Raw genomic sequence first — 8,958 nt, 5'->3', positions numbered from 1 at the left:
TAGGACAAGGGGTGATGGGTTTAAACAGGGGAAGTTCAGGTTAGATAAAAGGAAGAAGTTCTTTACTATGAGGGTGGAGAGGCTCTGGCACACAATGCCCAGGTAAACGATAAATGCCCCATCCTTGGCAGTGTTCAAAGCCAGGTTGGACAGAGCCTTGTGTGCCATGGTTTAGTGTGAGGCATCCCTGCCCATGGCAGGGGTTGGAACTGGATGATCTTAAGGTCCTTTACAACCCAAACCATTCTGTGATTCTATGATTATTAAGCCAGATTTCACCTTCCTCCTCAGGCTTAACTAAGGCTGTACCCAGGCATGGGGCTGTCTGAAGGCAGAGCACATCAGGGCATTCATCCAGCCCCATCCATGAGAGCTGTTGTGGGTCGTGTCTAAAACTAATACTGGTAAACTGACTTTTGGCAAAGCTGGAATAAACATTGCTGAAAAACTACTTGAAAACTGAACTTTTGCCAAAATGAACTTTCAGAAAAAACAATAGAGAAGGGTGGTTGCTTTTGTCCCATTTTGGTACTTAGCAGCCACCATTCCCTTTCTTTATGAAGTTAAAATAGAAGAAAGATGCTCCAACACTGCAGGTAGAAGCACAGAGGGTGATGGAGGTGGAAGTGGGGAGGTTTGTGGGGCAGACGGGGCCAAGAAGGCAAATTCCTCACAGAGCCACATTGCCGTGGTGAGGACACAAAGAGTTAAGCCGCAGGTTGCTGGGGGAGCTCAGGTGTGGCTCTGCATTCCTTCCTGGCCTCCAGGATTACAGCACCAGCTTGCCAGGCTTTGGGGAGAGGTAAGGAAATGCCTGTCCCAGGAGAGCTGCCCCAAACCTGGGGCTGGATGGTCCCATCCATGCAATGTGGGGCCACGAGGGGCAGCACCTTCCTTGGGGATGAAGCTGGACCAGAGGGTGTTGTTGGTGGGGAAGGTGAAAGAGGTTGTGCACCCAGATTTTCCCTGTGCAGGCTGGTTTTGGATAGCTCTGAGGAAGCAACCAGTGCTCAGGAGAGCAAAGTAAGTGAGACTGAATGTGACTGCTGCTGCTTGGGCAAGGAGATGGTGATGGTGATGTCCTGCCTCACCTGCCTGGAGCATCAAGCTGTGGAGCTGCTGGAGCTTCTGCCCCTTTGAGGACACCGAGCTGCTGCCCCACAGGTTAGAGCATTTAACTCTATAACCAGAAACTTGGTCCTGAATGAACAGCCTGGGAGAGTGAAGAGTGAGTGTGTTTAAGTGTAACTCTAGAAGCAAGTTTGATAGGTAAGTGGGAAAGAGGTTTGAAAACCAATACTTTTTGCCCCATCTCTGTATGGATTTACTTTCTCCCCCCCGGAGGAGGAGGGATCCACTTCCAAAACCAGTGCTTGTTGCCAGTGTGGAAATGGGAAGTTTAATAGAATTTCTGGTGCTGTGCAGAGGGCATCCCACACTGTGCCTGCAAAGCAGGGAGACAGAGCCTGGGAAGCTCTGCTGCTGTGTGAGGGTCGGACAGACTGAGGTGTGAGTCTAGGTCTGCAGGGATCTCAGTGACCTCACCCTGCAGGGATCCCTCCTGCCCGGTTCGAGGTACCTGGCCTGAGATGCTCTACAGCAGTTGGGGCTGGACCACGCACCAGTTCTCTGAGCCAGGCACTAACTGTGTGGCAGCTCTTCTTCCATCCCTCTCCAGACTCTAGCCTGGTTTGAATCCATCCCTCCAGGGGAGAGCTTGATGGAGCGGCTGTTTTGTACTCCTCTTCCAGCAGTGTTTTAAATCACGGATGGCAGGACTGCGTTCCTATGGGCACATTGCCTGCCTTCAACTGATTAACAAGTGGTTTATTTCCTGCTGCTGGCACAGAGCTTTCTCAGGCTTTGAGAGAAGGTGCCAGTGCTGGGCAATATGGGGTGATGGCTTCTGGTGCAGTCATCCAAGCTGGATGGTGACCTTGGTCCTTTTTGCTGGAGAGGGCTCCACTGTGGGCATCCAACCCCTACTGCAGGGCTTGGAGAGTTTCTCCTCCTTGTTCTGATTGCTTGGAGAGGGTGGTCAGTGATTGATCTCTGCTCTGTTCACAGGAGGAACTGCTTCAGACAAGCCTGGTGTAGGAGTGAAAGCTGAAGCCTCCTGAGAAAGCATTTCCCAGACTATGGAATGACACCGATACCAGCATGGTGAGGCAGAACACAGCTGGGTTTGGTCCCTGCTTACTGTCAGTGCCGTGGGTGATCTGCCTCCCTGTGCAATGATGGTAACAACTCTGCCCAGTTTCTATCAGATAGTTTCTGAGGGGCATCAGCAGAGTTCATAGAGAACAGGACTTAGTCTGTGTTGCCCTAATTTCAGATTAGGATGAGTGTTCAGAAGAGGTCTCTAGCATGGGATCTGCTGGATGGTTTTGTGCAGTTCAGTCTGTGTTCATTAAAGCCAAGCAAGCAAGGAATGAACTGCTCTAAAAGCCACAGTTTTGTCTGCTATCTGAAGGATGAAGCCCGTGTTTGATGCTGTGGCATGAGTTAAAAAGCCAAGGCTCCCTGGATTGAGCTCTTAACTCTATATGGGTTTGGCTTTCAAGCATCTCTGTAATATGCACAGTTACAGATCCAGTGTGGATGCATTTACATCAGGCTGAAGGGAAAAGCTCTCTCCGACCAGGTGAGTTTTCATGGAGCTTGAAACCTGCTTGTAGTTATTTCTGCACCTGTGTAAGCCTGTGCTTGCTTATAAATGCTCTGTGCTGTCACCAAGGGGAAAAAACCAAAGGCCCAGAATATTGCATGTGAAGCAGCCTCCAACCCACCTCGCTGCCCTTTCTCTGTGATAAGCTCAGCACTTCGGATTCACAGTGTTCCACTGTGACAGCAGGGCAGGAACCCCCTGAATTTCTTTGATTTGCTGAAACTGGAACTTTTCAGAGGTCCTGATAAAGCTTCCCTTAAGAACGTGTTTCAAATCCAGGGGGGACTTTCTTGTCAGACCTAGGGAGAATGAGAAACAGCCAGGCAAAAAGGGCATGAACCTGCAGTGTAAGCAACAGAGACCAAACTCCCTCCTCCTCTTGCTCGAGACAAGATGCATAACCCATCGTCCCGGTGAGTCCCCTGAGAACAGGGTCAGGCCGGGAGCTAACTCTGCTTTATCTTCTGGTGAGTAATTTCAGGTCTCATCCTGATGGAATGGGAAAACCGTGGTGATTACAGGATGCTCTGGGAGCTGACAGTGCTGCTTCTTGCCTGGCTTCAGTGACAGCTCGTGATGAGGCCTTAGCAGGTTGTGGGGTGATCAAAGGGAGAGGGGAGGGATTCCCTGGACCACGAGGGATGCTGGGTCTCACCCCAGCACCACCTTAGAGCAGAGGGCAAGCAAGACCAGGGGTTTGTGCCTCCTCCCTTTGGCTTTATCCTGGTCTTTCTTTCAAATGATAAACAGCAGCAGTCAGCCGATAATGATTTAGTATGTGGAAAGCCGGAGCTTTATCGGTGTCCCCATCCCAGATCCTTTTAAGTCTCCAGTAGAAATCTCATGAGTAGCAAGATCTAAATGGGCTGGGTTTGTACCCACACAAGGTAACATGGCCAAGCCTCATAAATTCCACCAGTTTTTATATATATATATATGTGTATCATCCCAGTTTGCTCAGCAAAAGCTATCAGGAACCAGCAGTGATGAAGGGAAAGGCTTGTGCTGGCTGGGGTCAGTCTCGAAGCGCACTTTGCACCCCATATGTCATCCGAGATGGGGCTCAAGCGCTGGCACTGCAGTGTGTCTGGGATGCTGAACCGGCCTCCCTCCTGTTTCCAGGCAGGAATAATGTCTCCTAAACACGTGTCAAGGCAGCCCTGCAAACAGCTCGAATGCCTGTAGGCGGCAGGAGAGTGTGTCTGATGGCAGCTTCTCATCCAGCTATTCACGAAACACTGGCAGGTCCTGGAGTCCTTTCTGTTCCCTGTCCCCCATTGTTATATGTGGCTGTAGGTTGGGAGAAGCAGAGGCGCTGTGCAGAGCACCCCGAGCCCCAGCCTGTGTCCCCAGGTGCTGACTGGGGTCGCTGAGCTGGAATCAGGCCCCACATCTGCCTCCACTCACAGAATTCCCTGTTTGGATGGAAGCTCTAGAGCACTGGCTGGCAGGTTCCCATCCTCTGGATAACATAAGGAGCTGCTCCTGCACAGCCAGGAACCATTGCCTTGTCCCTGTGTGTGAGTACCAGGTACCATGACCCGTTGTAAGTGCTGGGACAGCAATCGTTTCTCTCCTTCCTTTCATTTCTGAAGAGATCTGCAGGATCAAAATGATGGAGTCTGCAGCCAGACCCCATCTCTGCCCCGCAGCCAAAGACAAGGAGTGATTCCCACCTGGGTTCGGTGCTGACCTCTGCCTTTCTGGGAGAGGTCGAGGGTGGGAAATGATTTGTGGAGATGCTGAGTGAAATCCATCTCATCTGTGCTGGATGCACATCTCCCTCAGCAGCGGTGCAGCAGGCTCTGGAGGTGTCTGTCTCCTGCCACTGACTGCAGAGAGAGCCTCAGGGGCTGCCTCAGACACAAGAACACTTGGGAAAGAAGAATAAAGGTTTATGGATTAAACTCCCTGGTAGGAAACTCTTACAAGGAATTCAGTTCCTTCCATTCATTTCAGGAGAATTAAACTGAGTCATGGTCATTTTAATTATGCTAAAAAATGGTACAATGTGACTTAACTTAATCCACTTGAAAAATCAATTCAGATGAATTTTCTGGGGTGTCTTGCACAGTTTGCCTTTGGTTTTTCACGTGTTGATTAGTTTTATTGTGCATGACCATAGCTTCCATCAAGCACAGAAAAGGCTCCCTGTGCAGACTTTAAATACAAAGCTCATCTGCTGGGTAACCAGAACAGAGAATGCTCCCGGATAGGTTCTGTTAGCAATTGCACAGAGTTCCTGTGGTTAGCAGGGACCTCTGGAGGTCCCAAGTCCAGCTCCTCAGCAGGGGCAAGCTGCTCAGGTACGTGTCCTTTGGGTTTGAATATCTGCAAGGATGGAGGCTCCAAAACCTCTCTGGGCAAACCTATCCAATATTGGACCACCTTTCCAGTAAAAACCACCCAACTTTCTCTTTTGCTTCAAACCCATCCTTTTCTATTTTTATGTTTCTCTTAGTATGTGATGCAGAGCTGGAGACAACCTCAAACTGACCAGCACTGCTTCCTGCGCCCACACCATCCATCCAGTGAGGTCTGAACTTTACCATCAACTGCTGTCTGACAAGAGTTTGTATTTCAGCTGCTACTATTTTGAGGTTTAGATATGTGGGGCTGTTTGCATTGGCACAGTGTCCAATGGAAGTCCATGGTACAGTCCATGGAAGCATGGACCAGAGAGGTTCAGAAAGCAATAACTGCACCTCATGGAACAGCTTCCCCTAGAGCATCCTGCAGCATTGGAAAGGGTTTTCTGTATGGCACAGTGATGTGGAGATGCCCTTCAATGTGGATGTGTTTGGTAGGATGGGGACCTTGTCCTTTTACAGGGTCGCCTATGATGACCTGACCTTGATGCTGGAGTATGAACAAAGAGCTATGAGTGAGGCTGCTGCAGGCATCGCTGTGGCAGAGCCGAGTCTCCCATGAGCAGCTCAAGCCCCTTCCTTCTCCATAAGCAGCTGTAAAGCGCCAGGGGTGAGCAGGGAGCGGGAGAGCTGCGAAGTGAAACCAAGGCTGAGGCAAGGAGCAGGCTCCGTGCTGCGGAGAGGCGCATCCGAGCAGCGGACACCCGCAGGAGGGTGCTCTCAGCCCGCGGCTGGCGCTGCCGCCTTCCTCTCCCTCCTCCTCTCCCTCCTAACTGGGCTGTGCGCTCTGCTAAGGGACCTCTGGGGACCCAAAGGGAACCTCACAGCACCCTTGCACCCAGGGCGCAAATGGGTGGGAAGCAGAGAAAATTCCCTGCACACACTGCTGCTCTGCAGCAAGATGGGCCAAGCTGCAGGGGGCTGCTGAGAAACTCCGTATCCACCGTCCATAAGCCAACAAGGAAAGAGAAAGAAGCATTTACAAAGCAATTTTCAGAGGAGGTGAGTCCATCATCGCTTGTTCTGCAAGTGGGGAAACTGAGGCAGGGGATGGAGAAACCTTTTGCCAGTGGTCACTAAGCAGAGGAATGCACCTGGGTCTCAGGGTGCCCAGTCAGCACTGGGTCAAGTGCGGTGTTCATATCGAGTCCCTGCCTTCATCCCAGCTACTTTCAGCCTTGGGGCTGTGATGGATAAATGTTTATTGTGCTGTACAAAACCAAACCACAAGTGGCAAGGTAGGGTAGAGCAAAAGAAAAGCACCAAGGCTTGGGATCTATGCACAGTTCCTCTGGTTTTCCTGGGGATCAAAACACCAAATAAAGCCAAACCAAAGCCGTTGGCTGTTGAAATCCAAATGTTTTAAGTTTATTCTTATTTAACATTAAGAAACATATGTGAAATGGAAAAAGAAATCCCCTTTCTTATGACCCAGTAAGTAAAGAGCTAGTGTTTCATAAAAGGGTCCAACAAGATCCAGTGTCTCAGAGATGAAGCAGTGGCATCAGGAGAGGAGATGCCCATTTCCACAGGGAGGAAATGGACATCTAAATGTGGACACTAAATTCCACAGTGAGGAAATGGACCCTAACCAGAGCCCTTTGCAGGTCTGGGGTTTCTTTTCCACTGGCAAAGGCCAGTAGACGAGTAAATGTGTAGCTAAAGGAGAAGTTGCTCTGGTGGTGGGTGTGTAACAGCTGGTGCTTAGGGAGGCTCCCCAGTCTGTGTTATGAGGAATGTCAAATTACACAATTAACTCAGTCCCTGTTGGTTTTAAGCCTTATGGATCTCTAATCCTAAGGGTGCACTCATGGATTTACTGCCATTTCACCAGTACTCTATTACAAGAGTGTTTTGTTCCAAGACACTAACTAGAGCATGGGGCTGTAAATCACAGCTGTGCATCAACCCAGCAGAAGAGCATCTGATGCTGTAGAGGGTCCAAAGGAGCTGTGTGGCTGAAGCAGAGGCTCTGTGGTCTTGGGGGGCTTTGAAATGAAGGTATAAGAAGCACTGAAGTTCCAGTCAGCCTCTGTCAGCCCTAGGGATGGGGCAGAGCATCGCTGCTTCTCTCTGCAGAAGTTTCCCTCCTCCGGGCAGCACCCACACCTGGAATGTCCCTGGCTGTGTCCATGCCTGCCCTTGTCCTGCCAGAAATAAGACTTCATGTAGGACAGATGTGCTTCCAGTTCATCCTGGCACGGGCAGAAAGGAGAAACAGCCACAGACCTTGCTTGTCTTGAGCTGTTACAGACATGGGACCAGCCACCGACCCAACTCCCACGTTGCAAAACCAGCTCCCGTATCCAGGCTCATTCCTGCTCTCCCTTCATCCCCACCAAATTCCATTTCCCAGACAGGCAGGGATCATGAGATGGCATTGTATAGCCCCATGCCCCAGTGCCACAGCTAAAGGCAGAGCTGGAGAAGCCTCCACCCCATGCTGGCTCTGCTGCTCTGCTCAGCTCTCACTTTAGCTTGGCAGCCCGTGCCTGAGAGTTACATATTTTATCCCTGGAGTGCCAAGCTATTCCATCCCCAGGCTGCGTTCAGGGATTGGCATGCAAATCAGCACACTGCTGCTGCCTCAGACTGGGATAATTAAAAGTGAAGTTGTAAAACAAGCAGCATCAATTTTTGGTGCACGTCCCCAGCAACACATGGTGATTGGACTGAGCGAGGAGACATTTCCAGCTACGCAGCAAACTCCAAATAGCCTGGAGAGAATACATGGGAATTCGGCTTGTGCAGCAATTTCAGATGTCAAAACAAGTTTCCTTGTTAATATGAAACTATCTGGACTTTGCATTTTTAATTAAAGCTTTTAATTATCCAACTGTATTTTATTAGCTTTTATGAAGACAGCTGCTTTAAACGCTAGAAGCCAAATCTCTGCTCTGAAGCACTACTTGTCTGAGACAGGGTTTCGGTGGTGAACAGCCTCCATTGTGAGTAAATGGGGTTGCTTAATTTAAACCATAATTTACTGTCCCAGCATGATTGAGACTTTTATGGCAGAGACAGTAAATAGCCTCAGAGGGAGCATTTGTGAGCCTGTGGCTGGGAGGGGATGTGGTGCTGGCACCCCGAGGATGTGCCCATCACACATCAGCTGCTTCTGGGAAGGGTTTCTCTGCCCACCTCAGCTCCTTTCCTATGTTGTTTGTTTGTCTTTGAGCAATGGACCAAGACTGAAAGGTCCAGGGGGGAAGCTTCTTGCACTACTGTGATGGGTTTTGAGGTGCCAAAGCCTCTGGTGCTGCTGGTGGGTCCTTGTAAGCAGTGGAATCACCCTCTACATTGCAGGGACTCAGGAACTCACTGGGCCCTGGCATGCAGGAGGCCAGGTTCTGTAGCTGGTCTTCTCCTGTGCCTCCTCTTCAGTGCTGTGATCACAAGCTACCTTTATCAAACAATTGTGGTGCTGTTTGTAACATGGATTACTTATTCATTGGGATCATGTTATTTACAACTGCGGTGCGGGCTCTCTAGGTTTACAGCATGCCAATAGTTTAACAGGTTGTAGAAGCTTTTATCTCCTGCCTGTGCAGGAGAAGAGGCAGAGAAGAAAAGAGTATGTGAATACAATTGCAAGGGAAAAGTTGGCAATCAGAGCAGGATTTCTGGCTGGAGCACAGCCCTGTGCTGAGCTCAGTGCCAGCTTCATGGAGGGTGCTCCCATTCAAGACCTCACTCTTCATCATTGTCAAAAGTCTGCAAAATGAACTGAATCATCTGTAATTTGCTGAGAAGAAAGGCAAAGCAGGCAGCTTTTAAGCAGTGATGCAGGTCAATCCATAGCTCCTGAGACCCAGCAGGATCACAGGCTGAGGCGATGATAGCTGTGCACGAAGCTGAAAGGGCAGCTCAAGGCCCCGTGTGTGTGTTCCTGCATTAGAGCACACATCAAAAGCCTTGTGG

General features: G+C 50.0%; 1 long non-coding RNA gene across 2 annotated transcripts; it reads left to right on the top strand.

Annotated features, from left to right (window-relative positions):
- The first annotated feature begins 636 nt into the window (after positions 1–636).
- LOC117436791 (uncharacterized) lies at positions 637–7,857 on the top strand. Of its 2 annotated transcripts, none has more exons than XR_004550125.1 (3): positions 637–802; positions 975–1,164; positions 2,068–7,857. It is a non-coding gene; the product is annotated as an uncharacterized lncRNA (long non-coding RNA). The 2 variants fall into 2 exon arrangements; XR_004550126.1 differs by having other exon boundaries at positions 637–1,164; positions 2,068–2,644; positions 3,150–7,857.
- Positions 7,858–8,958: the final 1,101 nt, after the last annotated feature.

Source organism: Melopsittacus undulatus, chromosome 11, assembly GCF_012275295.1.
Source record: "Melopsittacus undulatus isolate bMelUnd1 chromosome 11, bMelUnd1.mat.Z, whole genome shotgun sequence".
NCBI lineage: Eukaryota > Metazoa > Chordata > Aves > Psittaciformes > Psittaculidae > Melopsittacus > Melopsittacus undulatus.
The sequence above is the reverse complement of the archived record's forward strand: the minus strand, read 5'-3'. Positions and strand labels throughout refer to the sequence as shown.